Source organism: Schistocerca gregaria, chromosome 3 (assembly GCF_023897955.1).
Source record: "Schistocerca gregaria isolate iqSchGreg1 chromosome 3, iqSchGreg1.2, whole genome shotgun sequence".
Classification (NCBI taxonomy): domain Eukaryota; kingdom Metazoa; phylum Arthropoda; class Insecta; order Orthoptera; family Acrididae; genus Schistocerca; species Schistocerca gregaria.
Window position 1 is genome coordinate 870,058,661 of NC_064922.1, and position 17,106 is coordinate 870,075,766.

Genomic DNA, 17,106 nt, shown 5'->3' on the forward strand with positions numbered 1-17,106 from the left:
ACAATTAAGTTTGTTTTAGATTTTTTTGATAAAAATTACCAAAATTATGAAATGTTGCTTGTAAGCAATATTACCAGTGGTAGATCACACTTATTCTTATTTTATACAGACATACATTTTGAAGAAATATGTGTTTTCCAATCATAATATCAAGCAAAAGGTTTAATCTAGGTGTATGATTTAAATTGATAAACACTTTTATACGTCTCTGCTACATAATAGAACTATTTTAGTTTCCCTTTTAGTCCTTCTTGCAATGGAAATCTTTGAAATAGCTCCTCTTTGTTACAAAGCACAATACTAAATTGCATTTTGAACATAGCACTGTAGAATATCCTGATAGACAATGATATTTGGGACCATATATAGGTCAATGCTCCATATTATCATATCAAACACCTTGTACTACAGTCAGAACTGTTGGCTTCCTCTTCTTCTTTTGTTGGTTGGTTGGTTGATTTGGGGGAGAGGTTCAAACAGCGAGGTCACTGGTCCCATCGAATTATGGAAGGAAGTCTACCGTGCCCTTTCAAAGGAACCATCCCGGCATTTGCCTGAAGCAATTTAGGGAAATCACAGAAAACCTAAATCAGAATGGCTGGACATGGGTTTGAACCGTTGTCCTCCCGAATGTGAATCCAGTATGGTAACAACTTCACCATCTCACTCAGTTCCTCTTTTGTGGTGAGGGCCTTCCTACTATCCTTTTCCCTGCAAATGTCAAACCATTGGCAGCAACGTCTGCCGTGAATGACTTCAGTGAGGTTTTCTTGTCCCGAGATTGTCTTTGATATTTACAACACTCAGGTCTAAGACAAACCCGAACAATCCCAGGACCAACAACCAGTTTTCATCGGTACTGTATAGAGCTTTAAGTATCAGCATACAAGCGGTACTGCTGAGAGTGGGCGGATACCACAAAATGAGCTCGCAAGTGTCACAACTTTATTGTCTGCCTGTCTTGCCAACATGAGGGCCAAGTGAGTGTCCTTCCTATAGTCATAGCTGCCTCATCTTTGTTTCAGTTTTTTCTTCTAGTCTTCTGGAGGATATCCGCCACTCATGTTCTCGTGGTAGCGCTCTCGCTTCCCAAGCACAAGGTCCCGGGTTTGATTCCCAGCAGGGTCTGGGATTTTCACTTGCCCCGAGATGATTGGGTGTTGTTTCATCTTCATCATCATCATTCATCCCCATTACAGTCAGAGGATGGCAACAGCAAACCACCTTCATTAAGACCTTGCCTAGTACAGCAGAGCGGGTCTCCCTCATTGTTCCCCTACACTCTGTCAAGAAGCATCAGACTTCATTTTCCATTTCCTTCTGGAGGATGGCTATTTATTCACAGTACCCATGGAGCTAAAGTTTAGATTTTTTACTATAAGTTCAAGGCTGCAAAAGAAATTTTCGAAGTGTATTCTTGGAGAAATATAACTTGGAATACTTTTGAAAGGTGTAATCACAACTGGTCCTCTGATTCCAAATACTTTCTCATCATCAGGATGATCAGTTATCATTCCCTTGCCAGTATAGGGAAGAAAACAGTAGACAACTCCAGGCACACCAGCAGAAAAAAATCTTAAAACGCCACTTGTGTGGCTTGTTTTGAATGTATTAGAACAAGTTAGCTGCTCTTGTACCTTTATACAGAACCATCATCTCGACTACAGAAAATTCTGATTCTTGTTGCTGTCCACAGAAGTTCTCTACAGTTGGCTCAAGAATAGATCTTATTTTGAAAAGTCTGTCAGAAGAGTTCACAGCATTTTTATTGTTTCTAAAATACAGGAATTGACGGAGTTTCTGAAAGGTCTTCAAACTGAAAATATTGGCGATTTTTTCACAATTCATTGATAGAAACCAATAGTCACTGTATGAAGGGATGGAAACGAGACCCATGCATAACAGAAAAATGAAAAATTGTTCCGTTTTGCTTTGGTTAGTGTTTACTGATATGGTGGTTCATTGCACAGAGTATAATTTCATTTCCTGCACCATTTTGTTTATTAGTTCTGACTTGAAGACTCTTTTGAAATAATTCATAGGTCTATTGTATTCATTATAAAACATGGGAGAGAGACCATCTGCTCTGACAGTTAGATCTGTGTTACCCACATGTAGGTGACTGTCTTTGTAATTTTCTTTTTCACCTGAGTAACACTTTGGTGATGATGACTCTAGTATGTGCTCAGTTTCTGCAATTCCACTTCCTGAATCAGAATCGGTTTCTAGTATCACTAGCTTATGGAATCGAGATCTGTATTCTGGAAAATAGTCTGGATCATCATCACTAAAATGTGCCAAAACTTTGTGTTCAGAGTCTTCAGATTCACTTAGATCAGATGAAGCTGGATTTTCTGTTGGAACTACATACAGTTCCTCCCATTTTTTAACTCCATAAAATGTTCTTTAATCCACAACTAAAATGCCCCTGAAAATAAATATGAGGGTTGGAACTTTAATAGTGGCAACTATTTATTTACAGCTCACAGCAAAATAGATATGCGTTTCAAAGTTTTACTGACCTTCAAAGTAGTCACCAGCATTGTGTATAGCCTGTTGCAAGTGATGTGGAAGTCATAGGATACTCTTAGAAGTGCCATTTGTGTTAACAGTTCGAGCGGCGCTGTCTATTGCCTGACGAATTTGTAGCAGTCCTGAAGCAAATGTGAAGTGTTTCCTTCAGTTTAGAAATCTAGATAACTCATGAGGGCTTAAGTCAGGGGAGTGCAGTAGGTCATATAGCACTTAGCAGCCCCATCAGTCAAACAAATCAATAACAGGTTGCACTGTATGTGCTTGAGCACTGTCCTGCAAAATGATGGTCTGGTCCTGCAGAAAGTGTCATCACTTATTTCTCTAAGCTGGTCGTAGGTTTTGTTCCAATCCTCCCACCCCCAAGAATCAGCTACAAAGAAGTGCCCCCAGAACCACACCAGGCTGGAACAACTAAATCATATCATTTGTCAGATCTTTGATTACCTGAAATGAGGGACATCCTACCCAAAATCCTTCCCACCCGTCCTAAAGCAGGGTTCCATCATCCGACCAACCTCCAGAACAACCTAGTTTATCCGTGTGCCACCCCCGATCCCAACCCCTTGCCACAGGGGTCATATTCCTCTGGAAGACACAGTTGCAAGACCTGCCCAATCCAACCTCCCAGCACTTTCCATGCCAGTCCTGTCACATTCTTATCCTACCTCATCAGAGGCTGGCCCACCTGTGAAAGCAGCCATGTCATATATAAGCTCTACTGAAATGATTGCACAGCTTTTTATATTTGTGTTACTACCAACTAGCTGTCCACCAGTATCAATGGCCACTGCTGAACTGTGGTCAAGACCATGGTAGATCAACCTATGGCACAACATGCAGCTGCACGTAACATGCATGGTGACAATGGCTGCTTCGCAACCCGGGCCAACTGGATCCTCTCCTCCACCACCAGCTATTCTCAACTACACAGATGGGAGTTATCTGTGGGATTTTGGGTCCTTATCGTTATAAATAACAACCCATTGATCCACTTGTTAAAAGAATGAGCACATTTATTCTCACACTTCCGATATACATCATTACACATCGAAAGTATCACATAAACAGAACATAATGGCCGCCTTGGCCCCCAGAGTAATTTTGCACGCCAGAGATGTTATGGCATGTCACTGTTCCCACAGAGCCCCCCTCCCCTCCCCCTCCCTCCCCCCCAATGCAGTGCGGAGCATGACGCTTTGGCTGTTGTGGAGGGAGGGTGCAGGTGTCGTGCCGTCTTCGTCTGGAGGGGGAACCGGGCGGGGCGGGGCCAGAGCTCGAGCCCTTTTGGATAGAAAAATGTAATCACGGTGCCACACCAGTGGGAGTATGCAGTGACCGGTTCGTGAGGTGACAGAGGGGGCGGGGGAATAGACAGAGACACGGGGTATAACACGTACAGTGTCCCCGTGGCGTCAATGAAAGATTGAATGAGGGAAGGATCTAAGGAATTGGGGATCGGTGAGGAGTGGAGAATGGAAAGTTGGAAGGTGTCATTGTTGGGGGAGTGGGGAGGAGCATGGATGACTAAGAGAGAATCATTTGTGGTAGTTATACAGATGTCAGACGGTGAAAAGTGAGAGACGTCAGTGGAGATGGTAGTGGGTTGTTGAATGTCGGGTGAGAAGTGTGTGACAGGCATAGCAGGAGAAGGTGGGGTGAAGGGCGTGGACCCCGGACTCTGCCCATTGAGGGTTCCCAGCATTGGGAAAGGGGGAGTGGCTGTCGTGTTGTCCATTGAGGAGGCGGCAGTGTGGTGGTCGTCGTTCATCATGGTCGGTGGTGTCGGGTCGCTGGAGGTGTTGTCGTCTGCAGTGACCCACACTGGCTTGAGTCGAGACACTGACACTGTCGAGAGTTTGCCTTTGATACAGATGTCGAAAGTATTCGACGAGCGCCTAAGTACTCTGTAAGGGCCTGTGTATGGGGGTTGCAGGGTGGCGTGCACTGTATCGTCCCTAATCATCACAGCTTCACACGTGTCTAACCGCTGGTGCACGAATGTTTTAGGCAGAGTGTGTGCTTTTGGAGAGGGTGCTCTCTGCACTCGTATTGTCTGTCGTATGTTCTCGATTAGTACGGGTGTATTTGATGGTATCTTGGAGCAGTGAAGGCTCGACAAACTTGGTTGGTAGGGTCAACGGCTCGACATAGAGCAGTTTAGCCACCGAGCACTGCAGGTCACCTTTATATACAGAACGGAGGCGTAGCAATACTCACGGGAGGGCGTGTAACCACCGTTCCTCATGGCACATTAGCACTGTCTTTAATGTGTGGTGTCATCGTTTCACTAAGCCGTTTTATTGGGGGTGGTAGGCTGTTGTGCGACTGCAGCCGACGCCAAAATGCTCGGACATTTTTGTGAAGAGGACAGCCTCGAATTGACGGTCCTCATCTGTAGTAATGGTTTCTGGGCAGCTAAGTGTGCGATCCATGTGGAGAGGACAGCATTGGCGACTGTTTAGGCCGAAATATCAGCTAGAGGGGTTGCCTCAACCCATCTAGTTGTTCTGTCGATAAAAGTAAACAAGTATCGGTAACTGTCCACCTGATGAAGGGAGTCGACAATGTCGATGTGTATGTGGCGGAGTCTGCCAGAAGGAGAATAGAAGACGTCTGAGGGGGGCATGCAGTGGCGTCCGACTTCGGACCGCTGGCACGAAATACAAGTGCGACACCAGTCGCGACAGTCTTTGCGAAGCGAAGGTCATATGAAATGCTCGGCGATGATGCGCGTAGTTGCGCAAATGCTCGGGTGGGTGAGACTGTGCAGTGCGTCAAACACCGAGCGACGCAAAGAGGAGGGGATGAGGGGGCGTGGCACACCAGTGGAAGTGTCACACCATAGCTCTGAGCGTGTGCTGGGGATCGTCTTGCGCACCAGGTGCAGAGAGTGATTACTGTTAAATAAAAGGCTCGCCAAGGAGTCCTCATTTGTTTGCGCTCGAGCAAGGGCATCGAAGTCGATTAAGGAAATTATGCCTGAGATCCGGGAGAAATAATCACTGGCTATGTTGTCAGATCCTCGAACGTATTGTACATTAGTTGTGTATTGTGAAATGAGATCGAAATAACAGAACCTCCTAGGAGGTGGGTCAGCTGGAGGGTTTGTGAGTGCTTGGGCGAGAGGTTTGTGGTCTGTAAAGATCATGAGGGGGCATCCCTCGACATCTTCGCGGAAATATCTAATGGCTTCTTAGACAGCTAAGAGCTCTCTGTCGATAGCGGACCATTTGCACTGAGAGGGAGAAAGTTTTTTTGAAAAGTACTTAAGAGGTTGCACCACCTCTCCTCTGTGTTGTTGAAGTACTGCGCCAATAGTTATTTCACTAGCGTCCTTGGTGAGCAAAGGTGTTGCATCCGGGTGTGGATGGGCAAGCATGATGGCTTCCGTGAGTGTGGTTTTGAGTTTTTTGAAAGATGCACGCATGACCTCTGTCCACGGCACGCGCCTGTCACCTGAAGTTTGTGGCCTGCGCAGTGTGTCTGTGAGGGGGACCTGTAGTTCGGTTGTTCTTGGAATGTGGTGGTGGAAAATTGATCATTCCTAAGAACTGGTGGAGTTCATGGTATGTTTCTGGTATCGGCAGCTGTCACCTGATGTTTGTGGCCTGCGCAGTGTGTCTGTGAGGGGGACCTGTAGTTCGGCTGTTCTTGGAATGTGGTGGTGGAAAATTGATCATTCCTAAGAACTGGTGGAGTTCATGGTATGTTTCTGGTATCGGCAGCTGTTTGATAATGTCTATTTTCTCTTGTGTGGGCCGGATACCACTGGCTGAAACTGTGTGTCCCAGAAAAACAACAGAATCCTGTCTCAGTTTGCATTTGTCTTTATTGATGATCACACCGTGGGATTTTAATGTGTCAAACAACACCCGGATGTGAAGCTCGTGTTCCTCCCGAGAGGAAGAAAAGACCAAAATGTCGTCCAGGTACGTGTAGCAGAAAGCTAGGGGTCGTAACACTGTATCTAAGAACGTCTGCCAGGTTTGGGCGGCATTTTTCAATCCATAAGGCATGTAAATGTATTCAAAGAGTCTGTACATTGGTATTTGGTGATACACTTTCTCACAGTCTACCACACTGAAAATTTTAACGCCTGCCAACTGAGAATCCAAGTCCTGAATGTTCGGTACTGCATAATTGTCCATGATTGTGCGGTCATTGAGACGTCTATAGTCGCCACAGAGTCTATAGGAACCATCCTTCTTCGGTGTGAGGTGAATCGGTGATGACCAGTCATTGGAGGATGGGCAGACAGTGCCTGATTTTAATAGGTCCGAGATGATTGCTTTCGCCGCTTTGAGTTCGTGTGGATTCAGGCGTCGTGGCCGGTGTCTGAGCGGAAGGTCCTCAGTCGTATTGAGTTTGTGACATGCGCCGCTTCTGAGTGATAACATGCTACGCGTGCGGGGTGCGTCGTTAGTGTTTGAACACTCATGCAATGAGTCAATGATTTGAGCACACGCTGGTTTGTGTGAAGAGCACATAACTCGAAGTGTGGTGAGTTCGGATTTCGTGCTCTGTAACGTCCGTTCGGTACGCTTGATAAGGGAGGTGAGCTTGGCCTGCGTTTGCTTGAGTTCGCTGATTTCTTGTCGTCGTAGTAGCATGTTTCAACTTTAACTAGTTAACTTGGCCGCAACATGAGCACATTCTGTCTGCAATAGTGAAATGTCAATGTTTGTTGACCAAATAGGTGATACAGATGCAGTGACTGTAAGGGCGATAGTCTTTTGCGAAGGTTGGTGGACTAATGTACTTCACGGAATGTCTAGCGAAAATTTGTGGTGTCACAGAAAGTCAATGCCTAAGACCGGACAAGTCACCTGTGCCACATGAGAAGTCCACGAAAACTTCGAGTCTTTTGACAGTTTCAGTGTTAAAGGCGCCGTACCTAACACTTTGATATGAGACTCATTAGCTGCGCGTAACAGTCTGGGCGAGAAGTTAACACGGTAGGTGTGAGCGCTGGGGGTATTACACTCGTATCAGCACCACTGTCAACGAGGAATTTAGTTCCTGAGACGAGGTCAAGAGCGAATACACAACTGTCGGCGCTTACCGTGTTAGATGCTGTTACTGCTGTAAGGCGTCTTTTTTCCTGTGAGTGAGATGCTGCTCCTATGGCGCCTCGTGAGCTGTGTTTCATGCCGCGCAAGGGCTGCAACATTTCCTGGCCGTGTCGCCGAAGTTGGCTTGGAACCAACACAGTGGCCAGGCTGCGTTAGGCAAGGGTGATGTAGAGCTCCTGGTGTTGGCTGTGTCCGTTGTTGAGCATTGCAGCGCAGTGTCGGTTGTCATGGCGGATGTCGTGGAGGCTGTATCACGTTCCCTGTGACGGCGGGAAGATGTCACCACTGTCGTTGCGTGAGTGCTGAGGAAGTGAGCTCGCCCCAATCCTGGAAGGGGAAGGGGTGGCGTGCTTTTGATATCGCTACCCCCACTCTTCATGCTGTGCACTCGCCTGGTAATAATCCTGAAAGCTCGATCCGCAACCGAAATCTTCTTGTCCAAGGTGCTGTTGTGGTGAGCGGCAGGAGCCGTAGTTGTAATGCTTCTGGTATTTTGACAAGCCACATTGACCATAATGCTGTATCGAGTAGCAAATCCATAGGTGCGAGGGAGAGGAGTCATCGCCATAGTCCCGATAGGGTGAGGTCGTCCAGGTGTTCCTCGTGAATGATATAATGAATAATCTCGTCCGGAGCTCGAGAAAGTCTTTCACAAATGAGTCTTTTTGCCTTCGTATATTTCGGTGAAGGCAGTGGGCTGATCACAATGTCGCTAATCAAATCCAAATGGTTATGCAAATGTCCCACCAAACACACGAAGCATGATTCTTCTGAGTCAATGCCTGTGGTGGCAAAAATAGAGTCGATTAACACAAACCATGTGTTGGGTTGCGTTTTTACAAAAGTCGGTAGTTTAGGTAACTTAGTTGGTCTGGAATCCACGACCACTGTGTGTGTAAGAGCCACAAGTGTGGGAGCAGTCAATATGGCATCTGCCGAGGGGGGGGGGGGGGGGTAGGCCTGGGAGCCCGTAAGCTGTTACACCCCTCGGATCGGTCGTTGTTGCTGTCTGATGTCTAGCAAAAGTGGGTGAGGTACTAGGTGAGGTCACATTCACTATACACTGTTCAGTTCGATCAGAAAATTGAGACTGTGCGTAGCCAGGTGCAGAACCGTTTCACGGCGCGAATGATGTAGCAGCCGTTTAGTGGCACTGCTCCGAAAGTTGGTGCAAAGTTCTGAGGGGTTGCGCACCTCTGAGCGTGTGACATTAGCGGTGGAACGTCCGATCTCTTTTCACACTTTGTCCTGTATGTTCGAAAGAACGATCTTGTGGCAAGATGTCCAGCGGTACATACGTGTTGTCTGTGAGTACTGTGCTACTGCAATCCACTCACAGGTTGGAGGGCCACTGCAAAACGAGGTGGCATGTAGTGGCAGTCGAAATAGATTCGCTCAGCAAGGCACAGTAGTGTGGCAGCCTTGGGCGATAACTGTGCCTGAGTGACACTACATCAGGTGACCTGGCAGCAGCATAGAGACATGTCACTCAGTGCTCTGAACCTGTAACATCAGAGAAGCATATAGTGTTAGTGATTCACAGACAAAACTCTGTGGTAACAGGGTACATGCTTGCAAGGCAGATGGCAGCTCAACAGCAAGTCAGGTGCGGGTAGCGCCTGATTGGGGACTGAACTGAGGACCACTGGAGGCACTGTGGAGTCCACAGATGTCAGCCAGATACAGACTGGGAGCCAGTAGTTCAGCTTCCAGTAGCATAAGGGCTAGGCATGACTCAATAGACCAGGAGGTAGTAGACAGAGGTAGCGACTAGTAGTGGTTGAGACTGAATGACTGACACCAAAGAAACAGCTGGTGTGGAGTGCTACTTGGTGTAGGCAGAGGCTGACAATCTACATATACATTTACATAGATACTCCACAAGCCACTGAATGGTGTGTGGCAAAGGATGCCCTGTACCATTACTTACCATTTCCCCTCCTGTTCCACTTGCAAATGGAGCAAGGGAAAAACGACTGTCTGTACAGCTCCATACGATCTCTAATTTCTTGTATCTTAACTTCCTGGTCCTTATGCTTGATGTATGTTGGCAGCAGTAGAACTGTTCGGCAGACAGCTTCAAACGCCAGTTCTCTCAATTTTCTCAATAGTGTTTCTCGCCAAGAATGTCACCTCCCCCCCCCCCCCCCCCCCTCCCCAGGGATTCCCATTTGAGTTCCTGAAGCATCTCCTAACACTTATGTGTTGTTTGAACCTACAGGTAACAAATCTAGCAGCCAGCCTATGAATTGCTCCAATATACTCCTTCAATGCGACCTGGTACGGATCCCAAACACTTGAGCAGTACTCCAGAATAAGTTGCACCAGCATCCTGTATGTGGTCTCCTTTATATGTGAACCACTCTTTCTTAAAATTCTCCCATTAAATCAAAGTCAACCATTTGCCTTCCTTACCACAGTTTTCACATGCTCGTTCCACCTCATATTGCTTTGGAATGTTAAGCCCAGATATTTAAACTTCTTGACTGTGTTAAGCAGGACATTAGTAATACTGTACTCGAACATTACAGGCTTGTTGTTCCTACTCATCCACATTAACTTACATTTTTCCATATGTAGGGCTAGCTGCCATTCATCACTCTGGAAAGTTTGTCCAAACAACCACAGATTGCCGCCCACCCTGTCCGCCAAATCATTTATGTATATAGAGAACAACAGTGGTCCTATCACACTTCCCTGGGGCACTCCTGGAGCCCTACTCTATAAAGTTCATACCAATTGGTGCAGTAGGTTAGTCTCAGTAGTGACGTCATTTTTGGTTCTTTATCTGAATTTCCTCTTCAGTAAGCTTCTGAGACCTGTTACCAAATGGTCCTCCTGCCGATTTTTCGACAACTGTACCGAGAGGTTTTGGATTTTGTTACGGCTCTGTCGTTCAGTTAGCTGTGGATTATTTACACCTTTAATATATTATTTTAAAAATATTGAGCACTTTTAGTTTTGGATTTAGTGTTTGTGTTACTACAGAATCACCACATGACGTGTCCGGTTGCAAAGTCAGTTCATAATAGACTATTTTCCTTTGTTAGAAATATGGTTAGGTTAGGCTGCTACTCCGAATGATTACAACATCCGACAAAAAAAGTTTTCGGTCAGTATTCTCTCAAAATACCTGTTATTTTATGCAATTAAGAGTATAAAGATCGTTAAATATCAAGACATCGGCTCTGTTTACGTATATTACATGAGTGTTAGCTGAAATTACTAGTGACTTTGCGCACTCTTTTGCGCAAATTGTTTACTTATTAATTATCAAAACACATTTAAAACTTTTAAGCAACATTGTAAAGGAATTTTGTGAAGCCTGATAGAGGAAACCTTCCATACAAAATTTCATGAATCATTTGGCAATGAAGTCAGTCTGCGTCTCTCTCGCTTGGAATTACATAAAATAAAGCAGCAGCAGCATGCAAGTTGTCATAGCGAAGGTGGCAAAGCGCCGAACTATAAAAAAAAAAAAAAACCCGAATGGGAAGATCAACTAACGAACTTGAACAGATATCATGTGACATCCGCAACGACCAAACACAATGATAAAAAAAGCTGCCATGGCATAGGTTCATATACTGCTGGATGCAAAAATAATTTTTTCCTCTTCATGTTTGTAATGCATTCTGAGACTTCGTTAATCATCAAAGTTAAGCATTTTTCTGAAATATTTGTTGTAATTTACTTGTAAAAGCGTGCTTTCTCAGTAATGAGTAGCTCCTGTTTCATGACTTCCATATGTTCAAGAAACGAAAGATGAAATTACTGCGCATGAAACAACTGACAGTGGCATTTAACTTCTTCTTGTCACAAATAATTCACCATCTTTTTTGGAATATGTAGCAATCCCGAGAGTGTGGCCAGACAAGAATCTAAGAGTGCAATGTGAATTACTGCGAATGAGACTAGCAGCAATCGTCTTTACACTTTAGCTTGTCAAATATTTATCTGCGATTGAATCGCTAACAACAGTAGACAGAGATGAAAGGTTCCCGCCAAAGTATTTTCAGACTACACCATCATTTATGAAACATTTTGATTCATCAGATGCATGTTATAAACTACAGTTAACTTCTATAGCTGCACTCTTTTTTAAATTTTGTATTCATGAACCACATTGTTGCTGTATCACATAGGGAAGTAGGCTACTTCATTATTTGGATATCGAGCAAGCTACAGCCACATTCTATGCATCTTCTTATTCTTTGACACTCTCTTAAACAATTTTTTGGGCTCTTGGAGATGTGTTCCATCTATTCAATTAATTGAAGGCAGTTCATTCACATACGCATTTTGCTTCTTTTATTTGTGAAGCATCATCAAGTATAAAGGAAGCAAAATGCATATGACAATACACAAACTGCCCTCAATTAGCTGCATAGACGTTAACACACCTCCATGAATTTTAAAGCAACTAAGGAACGATGGAAAACGGAAAAATGATGAAATTTTCGGGTGTTTCTATAGATGTATTTGTACAATGTGGAGCTACACATTCCGAAACATACAATCCAAAACAAGACATATGGAAGCCCGTGGTCAGCAAAATTTGAACAGTATTACGTACTCTAACCACACTTTTCGGTACTGTGAAGAATGGCATGCCTGTGTCAGCTGATAGCCTCTTCCGAGTTTGTGCCGCTGCAGTGAGCATGCGTCTATCTGAGGCAGATTGCTTTCCATTGGTTGGCACTAGAAGAACTGGCAACAGTGTTTTGGTTCACTAGGACCTTTCGGTATCACTTTCAAAATGCGTACTAAATAATGTTGGGGCTCTGTTTTGAAAACAAGACCATTCGGTGCACTCGCATACCGAACCGATCAGCAAAATGGTAGAAAGATACAGCATAGATTCAGGTTCAGATTCTTTATTGGTTATTCAGCATTGTTACATGCAATAGACTTTGTCAGTTCACTTAACCTATTAATTTTACAAAATAAATTTTTACATATTTAAGTTGATATTGGGCATTTATAAAAATTCTTCTAATGAATAGAATGGATTAGCTAACAAGAAGTTACAAACATTGTCTTTAAATAATTTGTCAGGCTTGATTGACCCATTTTTAGACAATTTGTTATATATTTTAATTGCCATATACTTATGGCTATTGTTAGTTTTAGCTAATCTATTTTGTGGCAACAGCAAAGAAGTACACATTCTTGTATTGTAGTCATGCCTTTCATTTGTTACACTTAAATTAGGTAGTTCAGTAAGTATGTAGTTAACACTGACAAGAATATATAAATTAATAACTGTTAAAATTCTATACTTAATGAACAATGGTTTACAATGTGTTCTATTATCTACCTTAGCCATTACTCTGATTGCTTTCTTCTGGATCATCATAATTTCATTTATTTTTCTGTTGTTTCCCCAGAGAATTAACCCTTACCTTAAAACAGATTGAAAAGAGGCAAAGTACGCTGTCCTTACATACTCAAATGTCACACAACACATCAGTCTCTTCAACAAATATATAACTCTTGACAACCTAACCACTATGTGATCAACATGAGAGTTCCATGTTAGACTGTTGTCAAGTACGATACCTAAAAACTTTGTCTTTTGTTTTTCTATTTTTGTAGTCTTTGATAGACTGAACCACATATTCTGGGTCTTTTCCTTATTTAATAGCAGACCATTGGCATTAAACCATGATGTTGCATTTTCTTTTGCCAATTTCATATCACTTACAAGGTTATCAAGTACATGGTTTACAGATTTGTGTCATCTGCATACAAATATGTCTTTACATCTATATTTACTGGTAAGTCATTTATGTGTACAAGGAAAAGAAGTGGTCCCAATTTAGATCCCTGTGGCACTCTGTCTTGAACCTCGAGTATGTTTGACAAATGACTTCCTGAACTCACCACCTGTTTCCTTTTATTGAGGTATGATTTGATGAGTTTTAAGCTTTTATCCCATATTGCATAGTAGACTACTCAAGTTTAGAGAGCAGAAGTGAGTGGTCAACACAGCCAAAAGCTTTGCTCATATCACATAAGGTTACCTGTGTGTGTGCATGGTCCTCAAATGCTTTTAGAATGTCTCTGACTAAGAGCTCTATGGCATGTATAGCTGACCTTCCTTTTCTGTAACCAGACTGTGATGCACTTAACATACCATTTAGTTCTGGGTACTCATACATCTGCTTATATATTATGCCTTCAAATACTTTTCCTAGTACTGGAATTAGTGAAATTGGTCTGTAGTTTGCTGGTAGTTTGCAGGATCTGATTTGACACCCTTCTTAAAGACTGGAGTTACCTTAGATAGTTTGAGAGGATCAGGAAAAAACCCTTCTATGAGACATAGGTTTATAGAATATGTTAATGGTGCTGCAATGTAATGTATGATTTCTTTCAATAGATTGTTTGACATATTAAAAATATCTGTACTGTATGAATTTTTCATTTCTTTGACTATTTTAAGAACTTCATGTTGGCGTACCTTTTGAAGTGTTTCAATGATGATCTGGCCCTAGTATGATTTAGGTTTGCTCCCTTAAGATAATCTATACAAGTTACATTGGGTTTACTGATCAGCTTTTTGGTATCATCAGCACAGCTTACAAAATATTTATTGAATGTATCTGCTGGTATTGGGACTGTCTTGTCGAAGTTTCTGACTTCACCTTTAACAGTATTAATTACTGATCAGGCTGTTTTGCATTGGTTTGTTGTATCTTTGTTTCACCAATTGCAACTCTTTCTTATACATGTGGTTATTCCTGATGTGCGGAGCAGCGGCGATCATAAAATAACACACCAACATGCATTAATACAACTTTATTATGCGAGAATATTTACAACGTCTTATACAGTCGGCAGCACACAACAGAATAATAAGCAATATGGCGGCGCACAATAAGTCCACATGGGTCAGAGAGCCCGCTATGGCGGAGATATCTCACTTGTAGAGTCAATAGTCGCCACAGAGCCCCCCCCCCCCCCCCCTTACAGTGCAGAGCATGGAGGTGCACCAAGTCCTGTGCCAGCCCGGTGGGGGTGGGACACTTGATGGTCACAAAAGCACTTGTCTATGGTGAAATCACACGCACAACACTTGGGGGTAGGTGTAGCAAGCTCGACTGAAGCTAGGACATAATCCTTGTGCCAACGGGGTGGCACCACGGGTCGTCTGCCCCGTGATGTAGGCTGCAAGGGGGAAGGAAGGGGGGGAGGGGTGGTGGGCCCGTCCAAATCCTGGGATTCCTGGGAAGGAGGGCAGGCGTTGTGTACGTCGGGGTCACTTGCAGATTGCTCCTGCAAGGTCCACGCAGGTTTCAACCGGTGGAGTGAAACAGTTACTGTTTTGCTGTTGTTAAGTATCGACAATGTGGAAGGGCGTCGGGACAGGACTTTAAATGGACCAGTGTAGGGAGGCTGCAGGGTTGTCCGTACTGTGTCGTCATGTAACATGATAAATTCACATGTGGCCAGTTCCTTAAGCATGAACACACGAGGCCTACAGTGGGCAGATGGCAGGCAAGGGAGGTTTGATGAGCGCGATGTGCCCTCGGACACTCTCGACGAGTGCAGGGAGCTCGGAAGATCTTGGTAGTGGCGTATCCTCGACGAATTCGGCTGGTAAAACCAGGGGCTCCCCGTAAAGGATCTCAACGAGGGAGGCTTGCAAGTCCTCTTTGTATGCGGTGCGGAGGCCTAGCAAAACCCAGGGGAGAGATTCAGCACACATCCTACAATCATGTTTAACACCGGGCCAGATGTACCTTTCCGTGACCAATCTGGTGGGTGCTTTGATTCCTGGGTGAGCTAGGTTGTGGAGTGCTTCAAAAACAGAGTGGCCTGGTACAAGAGGCCGGGGGCTACCAGTGGAAACATCCACCAGACTAGTTCTGTGGTGCCGGGGAATGCACGTTGTTCCAGTTTGAGGGAAGAGTTTGTGTCTTGTTGCAAGGCACGAATATCAGGGTTTCGGTTTGCGGCAGGCCAGGTCGGTAAGGTCAAGTGGGGTAGTGATGATGTTGACGCGAGACAGGTAGTCAGTGACTACATTGTCAACGCCTCAGATATATTGTGCATCAGTGGAATATTGGGATATGAAATCTATATGGCAGAAGCATCATGGGGGGAGATCGCGTGAGGGGTTACGGATTGCATCTGCCAAGGGTCTGTGATCTGTATAAATCGTGAACGGGCGACTCTCGACATCGGCTCTGAAATATTTGACCACCTCATACAGGACAAGGAGTTCACGGTCAAAAGCGGACCATTTGGACTGGGATTGTATAATTTCTTGGAGAAGAAACGGAGTGGTTGGGGAGTATCTGATACATGTTGCTGAAGGACCGCAGTAATTTCAGTGTCGCTCGCATCAGCTGTAATAGAAATTGGTGTATCAGGAGCGGGGTGAGTGAGTGTGACAGCTTTAGAGAGGGCAGTTTTGAGATTTTTGAATGAATCGACCATCTCTAGTGTTCAAACGAGTTTGAGTTTGCCTTTAGTGTCCTTACCCGCCAGAGCGTTGGTCAGAGGGATCTCGATAGATGCAGCATGGGGCAGGTGGGGCCTGTAGAAGTTCACCATGCCTAGAAAACGGCGAAGTTCAGCGAAGTCCTCTGGGGAAGGGAGGCTAAGTATGAGTTCAACCCAAGAGGAGGTAGGGCAGACACCCTCGGCCATGACTGTGTGACCCAAGAAGGTGACCTCAGGCCTGCTAAGCTGAGACTTCTCGTGGTTGATCTCCACTCCATTAGCAGCAAGCAGTGCAAGCACTCTGGACAGATGGAGAGTGTGTTCCTCAGGTGAGGGAAAGAAGATCAGAATATCGTCTAAGTAGGCGTAGGCGAAAGGGAGGTCAAACAACAGAGTGTCGATGAAGCGTTGCCATGTCTGTGCGGCGTTTTTGAGACCATATGGCATGGAACAGTACTCAAAGAGGCCAAATGGTGTGATTATGGCTGTCTTGGGGATGTCGTCGGGGAGCATGGGAATCTGATGGTATGCTTTGCTACAATCGAGAATGGAGAAGATCTGGGAACAATGCAACATCTGGGTGAAATCTTGAATGTGGGGGATAGGGTAGTTATCGATGATAGTGCGTGCGTTAAGAGCACGGTAGTCACCACAGAGGCAGAAAGTACCGTCCTTCTTCGGCACGAGATGGATTGGTGACGACCAGTTACTATCAGATTGACGGAGAATGTTGGAATCCAAAAGATCTTTAACAATGTCTTTAGCACGGCAAAGTTTCTGCGTGTTTAGGCGGCGCGCCTTATGCCGCACAGGGGGTCCTTCAGTTGTGTTTATTCTGTGGCACGTGCCATTGGCAGTTGCACGCAAAAACGTGGGAGAAGCAGGGGGGGTAGGGGCAGGGGGGGTAGGGGCAGGGGGGGTAGAGGCAGGGGAGGTAGGGGCAGAGGCAGGCCGAACAGTTAATGGGATCACAGCTGCGGCCAATGACCAGGCTGAGGAGGCTTGTCTATGATTGCAAGAGTGGGTGTGCGGAGTTGTAGAAACT

General features: G+C 44.8%; 1 protein-coding gene and 1 long non-coding RNA gene across 2 annotated transcripts in view; one reads left to right on the forward strand and one right to left on the reverse strand.

Moving 5' to 3' along the window:
• Positions 1-17,106, reverse strand: part of LOC126354909 (uncharacterized) — a 131,108-nt gene that overhangs the window by 36,536 nt on the left and 77,466 nt on the right. The gene's annotated exons all lie outside the window — the stretch shown is intronic.
• Positions 12,283-17,106, forward strand: part of LOC126354910 (uncharacterized) — a 64,909-nt gene continuing 60,085 nt past the window's right edge. Inside the window, exon 1 of the long non-coding RNA XR_007565392.1 lies at positions 12,283-12,473. This is a non-coding gene — a long non-coding RNA (uncharacterized LOC126354910). The remainder of the gene's footprint in view (positions 12,474-17,106) is intronic.